The sequence below is a fragment of the Arvicanthis niloticus genome, chromosome 4 (assembly GCF_011762505.2).
Source record: "Arvicanthis niloticus isolate mArvNil1 chromosome 4, mArvNil1.pat.X, whole genome shotgun sequence".
Taxonomy (NCBI): domain Eukaryota; kingdom Metazoa; phylum Chordata; class Mammalia; order Rodentia; family Muridae; genus Arvicanthis; species Arvicanthis niloticus.
Genome location: NC_047661.1, coordinates 50,433,344 through 50,444,440, shown reverse-complemented (window position 1 = coordinate 50,444,440; position 11,097 = coordinate 50,433,344). Strand labels below are relative to the sequence as shown.

General features: G+C 42.2%; 1 long non-coding RNA gene across 2 annotated transcripts; it reads right to left on the bottom strand.

Annotated features, from left to right (window-relative positions):
* Positions 1 to 336: 336 nt before the first annotated feature.
* LOC143441884 (uncharacterized) lies at positions 337 to 3,622 on the bottom strand. 2 transcript variants are annotated; one of them, XR_013109628.1, is made up of 4 exons: positions 3,510 to 3,622; positions 3,234 to 3,261; positions 1,033 to 1,228; positions 337 to 558 (listed from the first exon to the last, which is right to left on the bottom strand). It is a non-coding gene; the product is annotated as an uncharacterized LOC143441884 (long non-coding RNA). The 2 variants fall into 2 exon arrangements; XR_013109627.1 differs by having other exon boundaries at positions 3,234 to 3,589.
* Between the last annotated feature and the right edge of the window lie 7,475 nt (positions 3,623 to 11,097).

Sequence of the window (11,097 nt, the reverse complement as noted above, 5' to 3'; positions counted from 1 at the left end):
AGCAATTCTGGGTCAGAAATTTTAACTGTGTGTTGGTAACTTCATCTTGAGGCCCTGTCTGTCTACTGGAGGTGAATTCTTTTAGTTCCCTCTCCCCAGTGTTGTGAATTTTGGCTAAGGTCATCTCCATTGAGTCCTGGGAGTCTCTCACCTCCCAGGTCTCTGGTACTTTCTAGAGGGTCTCCCCATCTCCCACTCATCCCTCATGCTGCATATTTCCGTTCATTCTCCTGGGCCTCTGGGCTTCTCTCACCACCCCCCACCCCCATAACTGATCCTTTCCCCCTTTTCTCCTCCTTTCCCCTCTGCCACCCAAGTCCCTCCCTCCCTCTGCCTCCTGTGATTATTTTCTTCCCCCTTTGGAAAGCGGGAGGAATGCTAGAAGTGAGCATGTCAGGAGACAGGTGTGAAGGGAACTGATGGGGGGAAGTGGCTACACGGTCTCTCATGTGATGATCGCGTTAGACGAGCCTGGCTTGAGAGGAAGCCTGAGCTGGATTCAGGATGAAATCTCAGCCGAAGAGCAGCCTCTCTGAGTGTCTTTCTTGTTGATAGCTCCTGTAGAGGAAGGGTGGGGAGAGGGCAAAGTGAGATCACTACGGGTACTGGCTCAGGGTACCTCTGCGAGGTAACAGTGCGAAGGGTAAGGTCAAGGATGTTCGCTGTTTTTTGCTTTTGTGGGCACCCCACATCCTTGCCTTTCTCCTTTTTCCTTCTCACTTTTGATTTCTCTCTTCTTTCCAGCTGAGGTTAAATGACTAGTGGCCAGGAAAAATAATAATAATAATAATAATAATAATAATAATAATAATTCTGAAGCATAGGCTTGCTAGACTATATTATAGGCTAAATTAATATGGTTTTCTCAGCCAGGTGGTGGTGGCACACACTTTATCCCCGGCACTTGGGAGACAGAAATAGGCAGAAGCCTAGTCTACAGAGCAAGTTCTAAGACAGGTTACCCAGAGAAACCCTGTCTTGAAAAAACAACAACAACAACAACAATAATAAAAATCAAAACATGGTTTTCACCCCATAACTTGGCTTTGAGCTTTGTTTTTTCCTTTATGATGACTTTTCTTGAAAGCAGCAGTTATTTCCATTGAGTTGTACTGTTCGGGTACCAGGCTTAAGGCTGTGGATGTAGTGTCCATATGCATCTGGGTGTTTATACTGATGAATTTAAAGAGTATTGAAGTCTGACTGATGTAAGCCAGTAATCCCGGCACTGTGGAGGCAGAGGGAGGAGAATTGTAAGTCTGAGCATACCTAAGTTACATAGATTCTGTCTCAAAAAACCACAAACATGCATGCTACCAAAAGCAAACCATTCTGCCCAAATTTACCATCTTGTAAGATTTATTTATATTTTACGTTTGTTTGTTTGTTTGTTTTAATTGTATCTGTGTGTAGGTATGTACATGTGGGTGTTGTATCTGTGTGTAGGTATGTACGTGTGGGTGTTGTATCTGTGTGTAGGTATGTACGTGTGAGTGTTGTATCTGTGTGTAGGTATGTACATGTGGGTGTTGTATCTGTGTGTAGGTATGTACATGTGGGTGTTGTATCTGTGTGTAGGTATGTACGTGTGGGTGTTGTATCTGTGTGTAGGTATGTACGTGTGGGTGTTGTATCTGTGTGTAGGTATGTACATGTGGGTGTTGTATCTGTGTGTAGGTATGTACGTGTGGGTGTTGTATCTGTGTGTAGGTATGTACATGTGGGTGTTGTATCTGTGTGTAGGTATGTACATGTGGGTGTTGTATCTGTGTGTAGGTATGTACATGTGGGTGTTGTATATGTGTGTAGGTATGTACGTGTGGGTGTTGTATCTGTGTGTAGGTATGTACATGTGGGTGTTGTATATGTGTGTAGGTATGTACGTGTGGGTGTTGTATCTGTGTGTAGGTATGTACATGTGGGTGTTGTATCTGTGTGTAGGTATGTACATGTGGGTGTTGTATCTGTGTGTAGGTATGTACATGTGGGTGTTGTATCTGTGTGTAGGTATGTACGTGTGGGTGTTGTATCTGTGTGTAGGTATGTACATGTGGGTGTTGTATCTGTGTGTAGGTATGTACATGTGGGTGTTGTATCTGTGTGTAGGTATGTACGTGTGAGTGTTGTATCTGTGTGTAGGTATGTACATGTGGGTGTTGTATCTGTGTGTAGGTATGTACATGTGGGTGTTGTATATGTGTGTAGGTATGTACGTGTGGGTGTTGTATCTGTCTGTAGGTATGTACATGTGGGTGTTGTATATGTGTGTAGGTATGTACATGTGGGTGTTGTATCTGTGTGTAGGTATGTACGTGTGGGTGTTGTATCTGTGTGTAGGTATGTACATGTGGGTGTTGTATATGTGTGTAGGTATGTACATGTGGGTGTTGTATCTGTGTGTAGGTATGTACGTGTGAGTGTTGTATCTGTGTGTAGGTATGTACATGTGAGTGTTGTATCTGTGTGTAGGTATGTACGTGTGAGTGAGATATATGCAGAAGCATCAGGTTCTCTGGAGCTGGAGTCACAAGTGACTGTAAGCTGCTTCCTGTGGGTGCGAGGAGCTGAACTCGGGCCTCTGTCGTCAGCGACAGGGGCAAGAGCTCTTAACAGTTGAGCCACCTCTCCAGCCCCTACCTATGCCTAAAGAGCATTAACATATTAGCTGAAAAAAAAAAAAGAAACAACAACAAAATCAAAAGTACATTTCTCTTATCCTCATGCAATTTTACTAGAATCTTAGCTTCTCAGCAGCAAGCCTTGGAAACTATGAACCATCACGGAGATCTATCATCAAATAGTAGCTACAGCTTAAGAGCTAAAACACTCAGAAGAAAGAACTCCCAGGTTGTTGTGAAACATCTACACGGCCAGCAGAGTTAATTTTTAAATTCTTGTTTTAGTAGAACAACAAACTTAGCGGTGGTGACTTGTTTGTTCAGCTGAAGGTGACTCTGTAGTTTCCTTTCTCAGTTTTTGAACTGTACATTTGATCACTAGTGTTTTCTGTTTTATGTCTTTTGAGAAACTTTGAATTAAAGGAATTTAAGACTTGAAGATATTGGTTGATATCCTGTGAATCTAAGCATTCATTCATAGATCATGCATGAAAAGCTCATCTTCAGTCATTTTTAATGCATTCTAACTAAATTACTTAAAAGTATTAAATAAAAGTAACTATATCTGAGCGGAAGTTAGAACTTACAGAAACAAAGACATTATTATTGTCTTACCTTCTTTCTTCTTCACCTTCAAAAATCCCTATGAGAAGCATGAAAGTAACAATAATGGCCATAAAAGATTAATACTATTAATATGATTTAGTCCTGAAAGTCCATAAAGAGTATAACAAGGTACACAACCAAATTAAACACGTATGTAAACAATTGCCCATGTACACCCAGAGCACAGTTTCTGATAAGACATTTCAAAGGGAATTTAAAACTAACTAGTATTATGGCGGCGTGTAATGGAAAAGCAAATGTTATTGCCATTAAAAAGACACTGACTCATTAAGTCAGGTCACCCAGGCCGCGTGGAGCTGGAATGATGGTCAAGAACATTTGGGCTCTTGGAGAAGACAGAGGAGCACTTCCCAGAATCTACACAGCGCAGCTCACAGGACCTGTAACTCCAGCTGAAGGGATCCACTGCCCCCTTCTGGCCTCCAAGAGCATCCACAGACTTAGACATGGACATAGGTGTACAGAGCAAATACAAGTCTAACTGAAGCATGGGAACTTTCAGAGTTCCAATCAAATACTTTGAAAATAAACAAGAGTAGCAGATTCACTGTGAAGAAGCACAAGAGGTTTCCAGCTTAATAAGTCTAGCACAGACTTCACACTCAGCCCTGGTTTCTGGTCACAACTATATCCTTTTCTTTATGCATGAGTCTGCACAAGTTACTTAATCTGCCTGCCCCTGGGGGTTATAATTAGGAATAAGTGAGACATGAAACAGCCAAGTGTATGTCATGTCAATAAATAGTCAGAGGGAGAGCAGATAGGCTCGTATTTTCTGCACAGATGAGATTTATTGGCAGAGGCTGTTTTGAGAGTCTAAAGTCTAAAGTTATCTCAGTTCCACAGAGCATAGACAGGACCTAAAGAAAGAGGATTTATTCTGAATCACGGTTTCAGGGTATCTCAATCTATTAAGGTGGGGAAGAGAGTAGCTTATTCTGTGTCAGCAGGGGTGTGATGCAGCCTATAATCCAAACCCCATAAATCCAACATGATGTGGTATCCTCCCCCACCTCTCCTTTCTTTCTTTTATTTTCTTTTTGACAGGGGTCTCCCTAGGTAGTTTTCAGGGTCCTCCTTCCTCCCCTCTCGTGGGTTAAGATTCACAACCACCTGTCTGAAGTTCATAAAAAGTTTGTATTAGAGGGCTTTCTCTCTATTCCATTGTTGACATTTTTCCCTTTTTAGTTCCAAGGGTTGACAGAAATCACTATGTATTCAGAAAATACCTCTATGACAGAAATTAGACAAATATTTATTAATTGTCATAAGCCAGGACCTAGAAGGATAGTGGTTACTGTGCCTAAGAAAGCTTCATGGAGAATCTGTGACTCGGTCTCGCGTCGAGGAAAGCTTTCCTGGAGGCCGTTTCAGTGCTAAGTTTAAGGCCAGCAAATTATGCAGAGGAGAGGCACGGGGAGATTCAACGCTTCCTTGATTGTTTGGATCTCAGTGGAGGCTTCACAGAGCCCACTGCTTTCCTTACCAGGAGAACATTCCTCTGTGAAGCAGTGCCTCCTTGGGGATTTGAACAGAAAAGACCCTAAAGGGGTCTTGACACCTGCTGTTCCGGCTGGATTCTCAACTCTGGGTGGAGGGTATCCTCTGCTCTGTGAATTATGTGCAGGAGTCAGGATGGCGGCCCAGCCATGACTCTCCTCAGCTTGGACTGTTAGCTCAGTGCACGTCCTCATAGTCTTACCGATGACTGCTTTCTTACTCTCTTACAAATGGTCTCTAGAATCCTACCCTCTGGATTCCTAGTGACCAGGAGCCGACTCTGACTCAGCCTACTCAAACATCAGATGTGATTTTCACAAAGGAAAGGAAAGAAAAGAGACTCATCTGTCCAGCTGTAAACCAGAACATCAAACAAATACAAATTTTACAAATTTATTTTACTTTTAATCTCTCTCTCTCTCTCTCTCTCTCTCTCTCTCTCTCTCTCTCTCTGTGTGTGTGTGTGTGTGTGTGTTTGTGTGTTTGTGTGTGTGTGTGTCTTTGTGGGGGCATGTGCCCACGAATGCAGAAGACAGAGCTATTAGATCCCTGCAGCTGGAGTTACAGATGGTTTGGCTGAGAACCAAATCTGGGTCCTCTGAAAACATAGTGCATACTTTTATCTGCTGGGCCATCTCTCTAGGCCCATATAAACAAAATTTAATATTAAAATGCCACTAATATACTATTTCCATTAAATATAACAATACCCACTGAGCCCAAAAGTGTAAGGGACTCACCAAAAAGTCCTGTGTCAAAGAGACTATAAACCCAGAGATTAGGATAACAGGCTTGCATTGCAGCAAGCCACACCCATCAATATAGAAAGTAGCTTCCCTCTTAGACTATGATAACAGAGTCTCATTTGAAGCAGTGATAGTAACTGTAAATCAATCTAGATATTCTCTCACTCATTCTCATGCAGAGAATCTGTATGAAGAAAATAACACATCTTTATAGCTGTTATTAAAATTAACTGAATAGATAGCATGGCAAAAAAAAAAAAAAAAAAAAAACAGCTCACTGCTAATTTATGAGTTAAATTCAGTCCTAATAAGAAAATAATTGCTTGCAAATATTTATAGAGCATTTTATCATACAAGTTATCCAGCTCTGGAGATTCGGGGAGGTCTGTCTCTCAAGGGCAAGCAGGAAGCCGGAGAGGAAATAGACAAACCATATCATATCTGATCATCGACAGTGTGGGGGAAAGATGCTTGACTAAAAATAGTAGGCAGGAGATGGGCCTCTCCAGTGACTAGGCTGATGGGTGTCAGCCTCACAGAGGAGGTGGCACGAAAAGTGGCTTATGACAAACAACAGAAGTGACATCAGAGAGCTAATGCCGCACCAGCCGTAGCCAGCTAGGAGACAGAAGCACTGGGCCGCAGTTGGAACCTCGTCAACAAGGGGAATTCTGGGGAAGATGAGACAGCGTTTTTTAAGAAAGGACAGGAATTGTACAGAAATTGTAGGCCACAGGGAGGAGCTTGGAGTTTATTCTAGATTCTTCGGGGAAGCCACTGGACAGTGGTGAGCAGGGAAACGCCTTCTGAGGACTATACTGGTTGCTGTGTAGCAAGCAGTAGTGGGGTCAAGCAAAGTGGAGGCCGGGGGTCTGGGTAGATGATTCTCAAAGCTTGGAGATGACATTGGAGATGATGCCATCCCAGACTAGGGGAGCAGGGAGGAGGAAGTGAAATCTGATCAGACTCAAGGTGTAAATTGGGAGGACTTTGGGGTGGGGAGGGGTGGTGGGGACTCCCTGGATAGGGGTAAAAGATGAAGGCTTCAGATAGCCCTTGAGTTTATTTCAATTTTTATCTAAACAACAGGGAAATGATGTTGCTATTTACTGAGAGAATGGGGGAGGAGGTTTTAAGACTAACCAAGGCTAATATGATAGGTAGGTTTCCGTAAAAACTCCCCAAGCAGACGGAAGAGACAGTAAACAAAGAGAAACAAATACAACCATGGAAAGTACACAGTATTTTTTTCTAAATCAAGCTAGGTAGGAAGTATACCTGCCTTTTATTAAATATTTGACAAGTAAAACATACAACACACACATACACATGCCCACACACATTCACATACAGATACACACTCACACACAGACTTTTCATGAAAGTATTTACAGAAAGTTTAGAGAATCAATTGTATAGACACAGATTCAGACACAAACTCTCTCTATATATGCCATTATGGTGATGTGTTCTTAAAATTTTGGGCTCCAACTTTCCTCTGAGGGCAGAGATGTTTACATAGTAAGTAATGGTTGTGCAGCAGGCACGGGAGGCTGGGAGTTTGATGCCACGACAGGGGCCATCTCTAGCTGGCCTCCCCACCTTTAGTTTCTGCATATGAGAACAAGTCCAAACCCCGGTTTGTGTGGCTCATTTTCATAATGTTGGTCTGTATTGCTTGAAAACAAATAGAATTCAATTTCTTCCTTTTTTTTAAAGATTATTTTTGAGTGTGTGTGTGTGTGTGTGTGTTTTTCAAGTGTGGTGGTGCCCTCAGAGGCCAGAAGACAGTGTTGGATTCCTGGGAGTTACAGGTGGCTGTGAGCTGCTCTGTGTGGGTGCCAGGAACCCAACTCAAGTCCTCTGAGAGAGGAGCTTGCACTTTTAAAGCCCGGGCCAGCTCTCAAGCTGTGTTCTTTTTGAGAAAGGTTCTCACATATCCCAGGGTGGACTGGAACTTCCTATGTAGCTGAAAATGAGCTCAAACATTTGATTTTCCTGCCTCCGTCAGTTCAGTGCGAGGACTGAAGGCACACACACCACCATACCCAGTTTATGCTGTGCTTAAATTCAAACTAGGGACTTTATGCATACAGTAGACACTCTGCAGCTGAGCTACATCTGGCCCACCACATAGAATCCTTAACAAAGCAGGAGACTTTCAGTCTTTAGTGTTAGCAAACTTCTACCACATATTTGAGAGCCAGGCACACCATGGGGTGAGGTGGGGGAAAGTCAGCAGATCTAAACCTAAGAAAGTTCAATGACAAAGGCAGACCAGGCTGGAAGCATGGCTCCGGAGGTTAAGAGCACTATTTTTCTTCCTAGAGGACCCAAGTTCAATTCCCGGCATCCACATTAGGCAGCTCACAGGAGATTTGATCCTCTCTTCTGGTCTCCACAGACTCCTGCATGTACATGCATATACCATATGCATATACGTGTAGTTAAAATAATTTTTTTTAAAAGAAAGGGGTGAGGAAAGCATCATATCATCAATGTGGTAAGGAAGTCATTAGCTCCATTTACCTAACAGACCTGGTCTGCTCCCTCTGGGTGCTGAAGGAGTCTGCTTCCCGCCTTCGAGTGCTTCAATTAGGACCATGCAACTGGCTTTAGTCAGTGAGCTGTGAATGAAAGTGGAGAGGGGAGCCTCTGACTCAGAACACTTAATTGCCTGGTTAAGACTCTTTTAGCTTCCCCCCCTACATCACAGTGACTAGCAATGTTTGTTGTAGTGGCTGTTGCATCCAGCTGAGTCCTGGAGGCTGGAAACACAGTTCAGACCATCCAGTCAGCTCCCAAAGGACAGGTTACATACAGATGAATATTTCAGTTTTTGCGACAACCTACCAACAATCTGACTTTGTTACTATTACATGACATCCCTTCTTCTGCCTGATGGGAAGAATCAAGTAAAATAATGGTTCCTAATCACATTTATTTGGTCTTTCTGTTTCTTTGTTTTGTCTGTCTTTTGGGATTTTATAACTTAAAAAATGTTGCCAGTCGTGGTAAGCACCTTTAATCTCAGCACTCAGGAGGCAGAGGCAGGCAGATCTCTATGGGTTTGAAGCCAGCTCGGTCTACATAGTAAGTTCTAGATAGCTGAGGCTATGTAGAGGGTCTCTGTCTCAATCCCCTCCCCCCACCAAATAAAGGTCATATATGAAAGAAAATTGCAGATGTGTAGATATATTTTAAGAATAGAAAATTTCACTAAAAATGTAAATGATGCTAAATTATGTGTGTTATATTATCACTGTTCTTGTGATAAAAAAAAATCACAACAAAGAGGACCCATGACAAAGAGCAACTTGTAGAAGAGAGAGTTATTTGGGCTTAAGTTCCAGAGGGTTAGAGTCCATGATGGTGGGACAGCAGAGCTGCAGGCAGCAGGAGCAGGAAACTGGCTGCCCATATCATCCATCCACACACAGGAAGCTGAGAGAATAAGCAGGAAGCAGGGCAAGGCTATAAACCCTCAAAGCCCAGCCCCAGTGAGGACGTCTCCAGCAAGGTTGCATCTCCAAAAGGTTCCATTGCCTCCCCAAACAGTGCTGTCCACTGGAGAGCAAGATTCCAAATACATAAGCCTGTGTGGATATTTCTTATCTATAGTACAGTGTGTGTGTGTGTTTGTGTGTGTGTAATACATTTCAATAAGGAAAAAAACAAAAAACAAAAAACATCACCAATACCACCACCAACCTCTCTGTGGCCTTCCAAGCCTCTCATTCTCCCAGATGCCGCATGACTAATCAGAAGCCAGTGTTGGTCATTCCTTCTTTAAGGTTTTAGTTTTTCTTCTCCTCGCCCCTACCTTAGTGTTTGTTTGTTTTGTTCTTTGAGGTAGTCTCTATTATGCATCTATGGCTGTCATGAAACTCAGTCTGTAGCACAAGCTGGCTTTGAATTCACAGAGATCTACCTGCCTTTGCCTCCCAAGTGCCAGAACTAAACATGCCCAGCTAGTTCTGTAGAAATTAAGTCTTTAAGTAATATATTTCTTGTTTTTACTGTTTTTTAAACTTTATATAAATATTATGCTGGTTAGTTTTTGTCAATTTCACACAAAGTAGAGTCACCTGGGCAGAGGGAACTTCTGTTAAGGAATTTTCTCTTTCAGATTGGACTATGGGGGTATTTTCTTAATTATTAATGGACATAGGATGGCCCAAGCCACTGTGAGCAGTGTCATCCCTGGGCAAGTATCAGTGGGGCAAGCCAGAGCAACCAAACCTGTAAGACAGTCCTCCATGGTCTCTGTTTCAGTTCTTGCCTCCAGGATCCTGCTGTGAACTCCATCCCCAATGTCCCTTAGTGATGGACTAGAAAGTATAAAATGAAATTAACCCTTTTTTCCCCAACAGGCTTTAATCAATGTTTTAACACAATAGCAGAAAAGCAAAGTGGGACAAATATATCCACCTTCAATTTCTCTTTTAATTCAAAATTGCAAGACAGATTTACCTGCCATCTGATCATTCAGGAGGCTGAGGCAAGAGTCATAGAGACAGCATAGCAAGACCCTGTCTCAAACCACAAAACAGGGTCGTGTTTCCAACAAGCCCTAATATTGCACACAGACTTTTGTTTTTTATCTTTACTTTAGACTATTTCTTTAGTGTCTATTCATCTTGTTAATGAATATTTAAGAGACTTTTCAGATTTCTCTGTTATGAATAACAATGCTATAGATACTCTTGTTTATTTTCTTTACTGAACATTGTCAAGTGTCTCTGCTGTGTGAGCATACCCAGAAATGCATGCTGAGAAACTGGTTATGCATGCTGAGAAACTGGTTTAGATGTGTTCAGTTTTCTTAGCTATTTGATGAGTGTTCGATTGCTCGCCTTACTTTCAACTTTCAATGTCCTTAAAAATGTGGAATTGGACCATTCCTTGAAATGCGCTTTGGTAATCTTGGGTATGTCTGGAGGAACTTCTGTTTCATTTTGACATCAACTGTGACCTATAACATATATATGATTTATAACACACTTACATAATTTTATTTTGTGTTTTTTGTGTTTATTTTGTTTTATTTTGTGTTTTTTGTTTTTCCTTGCCTAGTTCCTTTAGTGTTTTTACCTTAATGTTTTTCTTAGTGTTACTGTCTTAGTTAACATTTTACTGCTGTGAGCAGAAACCATGACCAAGGCAACTCTTAGACAACATTTAACTGGGGCTGGCTTACAGGCTCAGAGGTTCAGTCCATTATCATCAAAATGGGAGCATGGCAGCTTCTAGGCAGACATGGTGTGGGCAGAGCAGAGAGTTCTACATCTTCATCTAGAGGTTGCTAGGAGAAGACTGACTTCTAGGTAGCTAGGATGATGGTCTTAAAGCCCACGCCAATAGTGACACACCTACTCCAGCAAGGCCACACCTCCCAATAGTGCCACTCCCTGGCCTCCATGGGCTTGGTCTAATATATGAGTCTCTGGGGGCCATCTAAACATAGCATAATGCAGAATACATTTAGTCCAACTTCAAAAGTCTCTGTAGTCTAAAGCAGTCTCAACATTGTTAAAAGTCCAAAGTTCAAAGTCTCTTCTGAGATTCATCCACTCACTTAACTGTAATCCCCAAAGCACGACAGG